Genomic DNA, 12,089 nt, shown 5'->3' on the forward strand with positions numbered 1-12,089 from the left:
TAAGCCTAAGGGCAAAGCAGAGTGAATGTGAAAGTGTAAAAGTTGCTAGATATCTCAATGGATTGAAGTTGAACATTCAAGAAGAACTTAATTTATTATGTCCAGATACAATACAGAAATGTTATCAACTAGCATTGAAGGTGGAAGCCAAATTGAAAAGAAGGCAAGAACAAAATAACAGAGGAAGAGGAAGAAATCAAAGGGGAAGAGGAAATTTCCAAGGAAGAGGACAAAACCAGGAAGATCATAAGGAGATAAAGCAAGAAACTAGTCAAAGGGAAGGAAATTTTAGAGGTAACTTCAAAGGTAGAAGAGACAATTCAAGAGGTGGATTTGGCGGCAGAAGGGCGAGTCCAGTTGTTTGTTTCAATTGCAATAAAGAGGGACATTATGCATCTAGGTGTCCAGAGAGAGCTAGTTCAAGTTCACAAGGTGAAAGAAGAACATATTTGGTACAAGATGATGAATACCAAGAGAAGGAGATGATTGACTCAAATAGTGTACCTAAAAGAGGAGAAAGTTTAATGATGAGAAGAACACTTTTGAAAGTGCCTACTACCATGGAACCATCACAAAGAAAAGCTATCTTTAGGACTGCTTGCAAATCTGGAGGTAAGGTATGTAAAGTCATTATTGATTCAAGATCTACTGAGAATTTAGTTTCTCTTGAGATGGTTGAGAAGTTAAAACTTAGGAAAATACCTCATCCTTTTCCTTATAAAGTTTCATGGCTAACAAAAGGTCAATAAACTCTTGTAAATGAGCAAGCATGGGTTGATTTTCAGATTGGAAAGTATAAAGACAGAATTTTGTATGATATAGTTAACATGGATGCATGCCACCTATTATTTGGTAGGCCTTGGCAGTATGATTTGCAGGCACAACATGATGGAAAACTCAATATATACACCATCAAGAAGGATGGAAATGTGATTAGATTGATTCCATTTGCTGATCACGAGGAAGTGGAATAAAATAGAGGGAAGCCAAAATTATGATGGTTGATAAAAAAGAATCCTTATGGGACATGAAGAATGAACCTAAGCCTTGTTTTCTTTTGATGCCTAACCCACAACCACAAGAACTCGTTGGAAATGACAGAAAGGAGGCTGAAACAAAGAAGGCAATTCCTAATGAAGTGAAAGAACTTTTGGATAAATATGAAGGTTTGATTTCAGAAGGTATGCCAAAATCTTTACCACCTATACGAGACATTAGTCATTGTATTGATTTCATTCTTGGAGCTACTTTACCCAATAAGGCTGCATACAAGATGACACCACAACAGAATGAAGAGATTGCTAGACAAGTAAAGGAGTTACCCAATCCTGGTTTGATTACGAAAAGCTTAAGCCCATGCGCTGTACCTGTTGTTTTGGCACCCAAGAAAGAAGGAATCTGGAGGTTGTGCATTGATTCTAGAGCCATTAATAAGATTACAATCAGATATAGGTTTCCAATGCCAAGAATTGAAGATTTGCTTGATTGTTTGGGAGGTGCAAAGTATTTCTCCAAGATTGATTTAAAAAGTGGGTACCATCAAATAAGGATAAGAGCTGGAGATGAGTGGAAGACAGCATTCAAAACTATGATGGATTATATGAATGGAAGGTAATGATATTTGGACTCTCTAATGCTCCTAGTACCTTCATGAGACTTATGAATGAAATACTCAAAGACTTCAATGGCAAGTTCGTCATAGTATATTTAGATGACATATTAATTTCCAACAAGACAAAGGAAGAACACCTAGAGCACATTGACATGGTTTTGAGAAGGTTTCATGAGGAGAAATTAGTAATAAATTTGGAAAAGTGTTTGTTTATGCAAGAGGAGCTGACATATCTAGGTTTTGTGATCTCCCAAGGTAGCTTGAAGATGGATAAAAAAAATGTAAGTGCTATACTATCCTGGGCACCCTAGAGAACAATTGGAGATGTTAGAAGCTTTCATGGTCTTGCTACATTTTATAGGAAATTCATAAGAAATTTTGGTCATATATGTGCTCCTATGTTAGAAACTATTAAAGGAGGAAGGAAGTGTAAGTTTGCATGGAGTCAATCAAAAAATGAAGCTTTTGAATTACTTAAAAAAAAGGTTAGTGAGTAGCCAATTCTTTCTTTACCTGATTTTAACAAAGTTTTCCAAGTAGAATATGATGCTAGCAAGGTTGCTATAGGAGCAGTTCTAAGTCAAGAAGGAAAACCAGTGCTTTCTCAAGTGAAAAACTCAATGAAGCCAAGCAGAAATATTCTTCCAATGACCTAGAAATGTATGCATTGGTTCAAGCTCTCAAAAGGTGGAGACACTACTTGTTGCCAAAGGAGTTTGTTCTGTATACAGATAATCAAGCACTTAGTTTTTTGAATAGCCAAGACAAATTAAGTCATAGGCACATGAAATGGATGGAATATTTACAAGCATATACCTTCACCATCAAGCATAAGAAGGGCATATCAAACAAGGTTGCTGATGCTCTTAGTAGAAGGAATCTAACTGTCTCCCAAATACAGCTAGAAAGTGTAGGAATTGAAGCACTCAAGGACATGTATGTAGCAGATCCAGATTTTGGCGACATCTACAAGGTATGTATGGAGTTTGGTGAAAGGTACCATGCTGATTTTCCTGAGTTTTTGATACAAGATATACTTTTTTTCAAAGGAGGACAACTATGTGTACCCAGATGTTCTATGAGAACAAACATTATCGAAGAGAAGCATAGTGGAACAATGGGTGGATATTTTGGTTTGGATAAAACCTTAGAATTGGTTAGAAGGTACTACTATTGACCTAAACTTCAGAGTGATGTTAGAAACTTTGTGGAAACATGTATGATTTGTCAAAGGGCCAAAGGAAGGACTACAAATGTAGGGCTTTATCAACCTTTGCCAATACCATCTAGACCTTGGGAAAGCATAACGATTGATTTTGTAATGGGCTGCCATGAACACAAAAGGGGCATGATAGTGTATTTGTTGTAGTAGATAGGTTCAACAAAATGGCTCACTTCTTACCATGTAAGTCGACCAATGATGCTTTTCATATAGCAGATCTCGTTTTCAATGAAGTCATAAGGATTCACGGGCTACCTCTCAACATAGTTTCAGATAGGGATGTGAAGTTTGTAGGACACTTTTGGAGAACTTTATGGAGGAAACTTGGAACCAATTTATCATTCTCATCAGCCTACCACCCTCAAACTGATGGCCAAACAGAGGTTGTTAATAGAACTTTGGGCAATTTTTTAAGAACACTCACAAGACAACATGCAGCAAAATGGGATGTAATCCTTACCCAAGCTGAATTTGCATATAATGACTCCATCAATAGAAGTACAGGAAAGTCACCATTTCAAGTGGTATATGGAATTCATCTTAGAGGGATTTTTGAGTTAAGAGATATGAGTTCACAGCAACAAGTTAGTGCCCAAGGAGAAGAATTTGCTACTGCCATAAAAGAAATCCATGATGAAGTCAAAGCACAACTCCAACAAACCTCTGACAAGTATAAGAAGTATGCAGATTAGAAATGGAGAGACACTTAGAATTTGAAGTGGGAGATTTAGTATGGGAAAATCTCAAGAAGGAGAGGCTACCAAAAGATAAATCTATAAAACTTATGTTGAGAAAACTAGGTCCTTGTCAAATATTAAAGAAGTTTGGACCAAATGCTTATGAGATTCAATTGCCACCTGAGATTGGCATTTCTCCCATCTTCAACATAGCAGACCTCACACCATTCAAAGCACCCACTGAAGAAATTGATACAGGATAGATTGCTAATACAAAAGACATTCAACGTCTACCATTTAAGCAGACACCACAACTAGAAAGGATACATGACAGCAAAGTCATTAAGCAGAGAAGAGGAAAGGAGTCCAAGTAGTATTTGGTAAAACTCAAAGGTTATTCGGATGTAGATGCTGTGTGGATGACTGAATAAGATATCAAGAAGCAAGGTACCACTCTACAAGAGCTCATCTCAAGTGGGCTTGAGATCAAATTTCCTGGGGAGTATGGTGCAGGAGCAACCACATAAAGTATTTAGGTCAAGTTTTATGCACGTGCCGACTCGAGAAATTTATTCCGATTTTGTCAGTAGGATAAGATCTTTTCTTGGAATTTGTTTAGATCATTGTGAGGTCATTCTTCCCCATTCTATATCAATCTAGAGTATTCTATAGACTGTTTTCCTATTTTGTAATAATCTAGAATTTTCCTTAGACCGTCTTAGCAAGTATAAATAGAGTTTTAGGTTTAGGTTTAGGTTTAGGTTTAGGGGCAAGTCTTTGGAATATGAAATTACGGGAGAAGAAATCTGTAGGAGAGCAAATGTATTTACTATTCATTTGAAGAATTAATTAAGAAATTTCAATATATATTTCTTGCAGGTGCTGGTTCCTTTTTGATATTGCTTCCGTTGAATTTATCTCTACATCAGACCAATTCCACAAAACGCAGTATCAACCTATAGGAGGCAATGAGTGTGAAAAGGTTAATTTGGGAACAGAAGATTGTCCCAAAATTGTCCACATCGGGAAAGTTTGTACACCTAAAGAGAGGGCGGACATATTAAATTTGATGAGGGAATTCCCTGACGTGATTGCTTGGGGATATGAAGATTTGAAGACATACGATCCTTCCATCATCACACACACGATTCCATTGAAGGAAGGGAGTAAGCCATTCAGGCAGCAACAAAGGCCAATCAACCCTTTGTTAGAACCATTGATATATCAAGAAGTGAAGAAGCTGCTCGATGTGCGAATCATCTTCCCAGTGAGATACTCAATGTGGGTTGCCAATCTTGCCCTAGTCAGGATGTCATGTCCCCATTTTTGGTGACAGTTCGATTTAATTAATTTAATTAATCTGGTTGTCTAAAATAATGAATATTTTAAGGACGACTAATTAATTATTTTAATTAAATAAATAAATATTAAAAGATAACTTTATATTTAATAAAGTGACTTGGATTATAAAAATATTTAATAAAGTCACTTGAGGGATAAGATAAAAAATGTTCTAGAAGTCTCTGGAGAAGATGGAGAGAAAAGAATAAATAGGCACCCCGGGGCTCCATTCGAATCAAGCAGTTGTTTATCTCTCATGTTTTCATATTGTGATTCAATCACAGGTGCATTGTGGAACCTAGGGTTTCTGCAATTGTCACAGTTGGCCATTGAGAACGAAAACTCTCAATTGGTGCGCAATTTTGAGGGTGTGAAATATCATCTGAATTATTGCTGATTGGAGGTGACATTCAGTCATTTCATCAGGTCGATTATTGGTGGCTTAAGGCCAACTTTAGGGTTTAAGCATCACTGTTCATTTAGGAAGCAGCAAGGATAGAGTTCGTCATCATTCCACAAATTGTTGCAGAGATTGGAGAGAATTCGGGAGGAATTAACTTCAAATCAGGAATTCGATCCAGAACAACAGGACAAGAAGGTGCAATTTGTAGAAGATATTATAGGCATCAATTTATTTCACTTGCAAGCAAATTCAAGTGGCTGGATCAGGTTTGGAATGCGAGTCTCAGGTCAGGTTCGGATGACCTATCATTGAGGATTACACGGGTTGCTTGGACGAGTCGATGGACTTCAAGACCCTACCCGTCACAGAATGAGATCCCATTAACAACGAACAGACTCGCTGAAACCAGAGTCCTCTCATTCGGCATTGCTCATCTTCGAGAGATTCGTACTACAACACGACCGTCAGTTACCTGTTTGGGACTTAAAGAGAACGCAAGAATATACCGCGGGTTTGGAGATTAGTCGCAGACTTTTTCGGGAACTCAGCGGAAAATCGTGATTCAATATTGGGCGAACCCACAGACATCATCCAACTCAGCCAACTAGTCATCATTTGGAGAGGCTTTGAAAGGGCGTCCAGCACGATTTGGTAAACCCGTCAGTTACTACATCAGCCGGACACGGAGAAACCTCAGATACCCGCGATTTCCATATTGGAAAATGCATGTGCAGCTTGTGATTTGTCCACAAGGAATAATGTTGTAAAATCTGTCATTAACATGCATAATCATCAAGCGGCTAGTTTCGGAAGTATCAGTACAGCCTCAAACTAGTTGTTGCAGATCCAACATTTGAAAGAAGAAGGTTTTGGATCAAGCTCTGCATTATCCAATTATCAGTGGACGCCAAAACTTGGGTAGGAATCCATCGCGGGTCAACAGCTCCGACTAGAGACTGTGGTGACAATCGTCAAAGAACCGTGCGGCAGTTGGAGTGGGAAGCGGGTCAAGAAGATATCTAGTCACAATCCACGCCATTTGCGTCCATCACCGTTGGAGATTAGGAAAATTGCAAATTTGGATAATTCGGCAAGTAGGGCGAGGAGCAATCCATATTGGATCATTTAATAGGAACGGCCAGAATCCATAATCACTGGGTGGGCATCAGCACGCAGAGTTGCAGAGAAAAGCATTCCTATAAATCTCAAATGAGAATCAAGTTTAAGCTTTGAGAAAGTATTGAAGCAACGGGATCAAAGCTTCTAGGATCAAAAACTGTGTATGGACACTATTATCCTTCATCTTCAATTGTACAAATAATGTAAGACTTTGCTAATACTGAAGTTCGTCATATAGCCATTTAATAAGGTGAATTTGTCTAAGAGTTAACAGTTACATAATAAGTATTTAATGATTCTTCCATAGCCCAGAATTAGAGACTTCAGAGCCTGATCGCTAATTGTTTGACAAAATGTCTAACCCTTGAAGATTAAGATTTTGGTGTTTAAAGAGGCAATAACTTGTCGGGGTTATTTCACAGGAAGAAGAACAGAGAGATAAGGTTGTGTGTTGATTTCAAAAACCTGAATAGAGCATTAGAAATGGACAATTACCCATTGCCATCACTGGACGAGGTTTTGCAAATTGTGAACGGAGCTAAAATGATGTCATTTATGGATGGATACTCGGGATACAATCAAGTGATAGTCGAAGAGGAAGATAGATTGAAAACGGCCTTCACCACAAAGTGGGGAACTTTTGCATACAAAAGGATGCCTTTTAGCTTGATCAATGTGGGCGTAACATTTTAAAGAGCTATGGACTATGCCTTTAAGGACTTAAAAGACAAATGCATTATCATTTACATGGATGACATAACTGTATTTTCAAAGAATAGAGAGGATCACATTATGGACTAGAGGAAAGTTTTCACAAGATGTAGAAGGTTTGGAGTCTCTTTAAATCCGAAGAAATGCATGTTTGGAGTTACGGAAGGAAAGCTTTTGGGACATGTGATTTCAGGGAATGGTATGATGATAGATCCAGAGAGGGTGGAAGCAATTTCCAAGCTTGGCATACCAGGTAGCAAGAAAGAGCTCAAATTGTTCTTTGGAAAGATCAACTTTGTGAGGAAGTTCATAATTGCATTTGCTGAAATTGTGAAACTGTTGAAGGACAGACTAAAGGAAGGACAATCCCCCTTGGAAAAGAAGATATACAGAAGCGGGATTGTACATGCAATGGCTTTTCCTCCTACATTGCCGTGTCCAGAATTGATTATGGAGTGTGCATCCAGGTTTGATTTAAACAGTAAATCCATCATTTTTGATGAAGGGAAGAGAGTGTTGACCAACATTGGCGGACAAGCAATCGAAGAAACATTCAACATTCCCTAGCACAAAAGCATGATAGTTGTGATGATGGATCAGGTAGCCAAATCATTTCAAGATAACCAAGAGGCCTATTTCACGCATCTAAAGGAGAATTTGATTCACGAGGGAAAGAAGGGAGTTAACAAATCATCAAGGTTCACAATGGCAGATTTCAAACCGGAATATGGTGATCTCGTCGTTCTTTTCAGCCGGATCATGGGCCTAGCTCAAGGTATGCAATTCGGAAACTGGATGTACTTCTTCATTGATGAAATTGAAAAGGGAAAAAGAAGATTTGATTGGGCTAGGATCATAAGCGAGAACTTAGAATTGTAACTTAGAATCGTACAAAACCAAAGGCAATTCTACATGGGATCCTATCTGTTTTACTTAATTGCTAGATTGTATAGGAGTTTGGGACTTGAGGCCTTAGGAGAAATTGGTAGTGGGCTGGGGGAATATTTGGTGCATGAATGCTATTCGCAGCTCCATTTGCACAACTACAAGGATTACAAGATATTTTGTGATGCCTTCGCCATGAAGACAGTAAGGGTATTACAAGGGATTCCTGCTAAGAGACTTTCACCGGAAGCAGAAGCAAGAATTAGGAACTATGGGAGTTGGTTCATCCAATTTTCATAATTTACATACATTAGAGTGGCAAGAAGTACAGTTTGTCCCAAGAGACTCCCAAGGTACCCACCTGACAAGGTATTTTTAATGGAATTGGCTAGGCAACTTGAGCACTATGATAGAATAATGATAAATGAAGGAAAAACGTACGTTACCTTCTCAATCATAATTGGCAATGATAGTTGCCCCAATTGGGCCTCCTTTGCAGCTGCGGAGGAGGAGTTGGAATGGTACCATCTAGGATGGTATAGAGCAAGGCAAGGATTTGATCCTAATTGTCTTAGCAAGGTATCTCATGGAAATGAATTCAAGCATGTTCCCACTATAGAAGATTTTTGGGCCAATGCCAAGGATGAATTTCATGTGAGAAAGCTAGCTTTCTCAAGGCTGTTGGTGAACATGATGAGCGATATCAAACGAAGAGGCCTTGATATCTCGGATCAATTGGAGGATGATGGAAATGTGCTAAGAGAAGATTATAATGCAGTAGAAGGAACATAATTGAATCCAGTGGATTGGGATGACCATCAGGATCCTTCCTTGGAGGCAGTCACAAGGGCAGTAGATTTACATACTGAGTTGTGTTATAATGAAAAACTAAGGAAGCTACAAAGACAAAGATTCCCCTTACCTATGAGATGATGAAGCCAAAAGAGAGACGAACAGAATCAGTTGGACAAAGGAATGAAGAAAGTAGCCGGCAACAGGAAACGGTTAGAAATGTCAAGAAGAGAGCATTGGAGGTAGAGAAGGGCAAAGAACATTCGGAACCTCTGGCCAAGAGACAGCACGCAGTGCCGTCAAGAGAGTATAATTGAGGCTAGAAGCCAAGAGGTCAATTCAAGTGATAAAGGGGTGGTGGTAGAGGTGAGCTCTGATTCAGAATCAAGTGGTTATAGTGAAAGCACCGAATACTCCCCTCTCTCACAAAACCAACAAGGAAATGATATGGCAGAAACTAGGAGAGAAGAAGATGGGCCAATCGACATTGAGGCAACAAGTCAGGCACCCAAGGCCGTTGGTGATGCTTTGTTAGTTGAATCAAATCCAAATTTGGGGAGATGCACTGCACCATTATGGTTAAGGTAAATGCTTATGCCAAGAGGCGAGGTGGTAACTGCCCATACAGTTGAAGACATCCAAGGATTAATAGAAAAAGGTGATAGTGAGAACCAAAAACAAATGGCAAAGATGGTGGCAAAGGTAATTATGAACAACAATGATGGTCATCGAAAGGTTCAGATTGCTATACCAACAGTCAATAAGGCAGTGGGTGAAATTGCGGTCCAAGAATATGAGATAGTAGAACACAACTTGGGAATAAATACGGATGATATGGAATGTGAGGAGATCCAGGAAGGTATAGCATTAATCAGAGAAAGGTTGAGGAAGGCAAATGAAATAATAGTAAAGTTGGAGGACAAGAACAAATATTGGAGAGATTGCCAACCCATCCAACAACTGCACCAGGCAGCCCTTCCTCAAGACAACAGGAGCAATTCAGAAGAGATATCAGCTCAGCTACATGAAGTCAGGAATTAGATCTATGATACAATCCAAGATGTGTGAAATTTCTTGCCTTCCTTCATCTTGACATTCCAGTCATTAGTGATTGTTAGAGACAAGTTCAAGTTATTTGAAGAGGAGTGGAAAGGTTTCCTTCCTATCAAAGATTTGGCTATTCCTAGGCTATAGGCATTCATTGGGCTACCAGAAGCATATTTGGAGAGGGCCAAGTTGGTCAATGAGAGAGGATTGAGTACAGTTGAATCTTGGTTTGTTGCATTGACTACCAGATTTAGAACACTTGAATAAATACATAATGAGATTGCACGACACAGCCCAATCGTCGACACTTCCATTTTGACCATGATGAGCGACGTTGGGATGGCACTTGATTTTGAGGATATCAGAGAAGGGGATATCAATGAGACAGATTTTGGATCGAGGTTGGACGAGTTAGGAAAGGTTGCTATCAAGGAAAAGCATTTGGGCACCCTTTTCTCTCTCAATGCTTTTATTGGATTTGCAAAAGAATATGAGAAAGATCATGAAAAGATACTACGAGTAGCAAGCAGTGTGGTGAAGTCAGCGAAACTTAGGGCAAAGCACACACCTTGTCCTCCTATGGAAGAAATTAACGAAACGCTAGTTAAGTTCATTGCCGTAGTTAAGAAAATGAAAGAAAAGGGAAGATTTATATTAGAAGATCATTTGATGTAAGCCCAATTGGCAATTTCTCTTTCTTTTAGAATAGGATAAGGGTCTATTTTTGATTGGTCACCATTTTGGAGCCTTCTCATTGGTTGCCTCATTGGTTGCCACTTTTAGACTTTTTCATTGGTCCATTGATGAGGTGACAACTTCTCATTGGCCGATGGGGTGGCAACCCTAATTAGGGTTTTGAGGATCCAATTTGGATCGTTGATCTTGTTTTGATCTCCACCATCTATTGTATTTTTGGCCCCTATATAAGGCTATTTGCTCTCATTTGTAAAGTGTTGGAGAAATTGTTGCTAAGATAATGCCAAAATTCGCAATTTCTTTCTCATTGTTGTGACTTGCATGGTGATTAAGAGCCTTTTGCATTATTGCATGTTTTCTACTTCCAAATAGTTAGAGTTAAATTTCTTTTCAAGTTGTTAAAGTTGGTTGCATCTCAAGTTGCTAAGTAGGAGTAAAGTAGATGGATAGTTGAATGGTAGCATTAGTAGGTGTTTGATAGGGATCAATACTAGACCACTAGCATCCTAGTGGCTTGTTGGGAAGCCTTGCGTGGCAAACTAGTTTATTATTCCTTTGAATCATTGCACCCGTGGAAGTGAGCCTATTGGTTAGCTTTCATTAGGTTCGATCCCAGTCCATTTGCTAGTCTTCCATCCATAGGAGTAGGAGTAGGATAGCAAGTAATTTAGGACTTAGAATTAAGGAGAAGAGAGTTTGAAAGACACCAATCTTAAGAACCATTCACCCTCCACCACCATCAATTTCCATCAACATCATCTAGCATTCACACCAAACCACCATCTCCATCATACCACCAAAGTCCAAGTCATCCTCAACAATTTGTGTAAGGCCGCCTATGTGATTACTAGCGAATCACATAAAACTGAGTGAGCATCCACAAGTGTAAGGAACGTTGGAGTTATTCTCGTATCCCATGAGCAATAACTTTTCAAGAGAGGAATTGTATGTTTGATACTCCGTATTAGATATTCAATTACTAATATGTTATGTAAGTGATACAAAACTCGCATCAACAATACTTTTGTTATAACTAATGTAAGTTAATATGTTCAAGAGACATGTCTCTTCAAGAGACATGCCTCTTTATTTCACATATATATATTCATTCATATAATAACTTGGAAAACACATAAAATTTCTACTAGTGCTATTACAAGTTATAGATTAGATTAATCGATCCTTTCATCAACAAATAGGCATGGTAAGCCCACCTCAGCAATGTGCTTTCAATTATCGTTGTTTGATGTATCCAGGCTGGCAATGGAAATTTCTGAATAGGTGTTTGATACAACAGACAAATCTGAACAAACACTATTAGTCTCTTTTTTTGCTGCATCTGACAGAACTCGACAAATGAAGTCTCCTTTCCAGCTTCTCAAAGGACCCATGTATATAATCCTCAATCAGCAAACACACAGCCTATATTCTATCCATATGCTTGCAAATATACTCCAATATGTTTTCTTTGTTAGTATTATTTTGAATAAGCTCTTGTCAGTATTATTGCTTTCGGACTTTTTAGATATCTAACGCTTATTGGGTTCTTCAATGTGCTGCACATCCATTAGAATAGAAATACTT

The sequence above is a fragment of the Cupressus sempervirens genome, chromosome 7 (genome assembly GCF_028749045.1).
Source record: "Cupressus sempervirens isolate cs-2001-9-10 chromosome 7, ASM2874904v1, whole genome shotgun sequence".
Taxonomy (NCBI): Eukaryota; Viridiplantae; Streptophyta; class Pinopsida; order Cupressales; family Cupressaceae; genus Cupressus; species Cupressus sempervirens.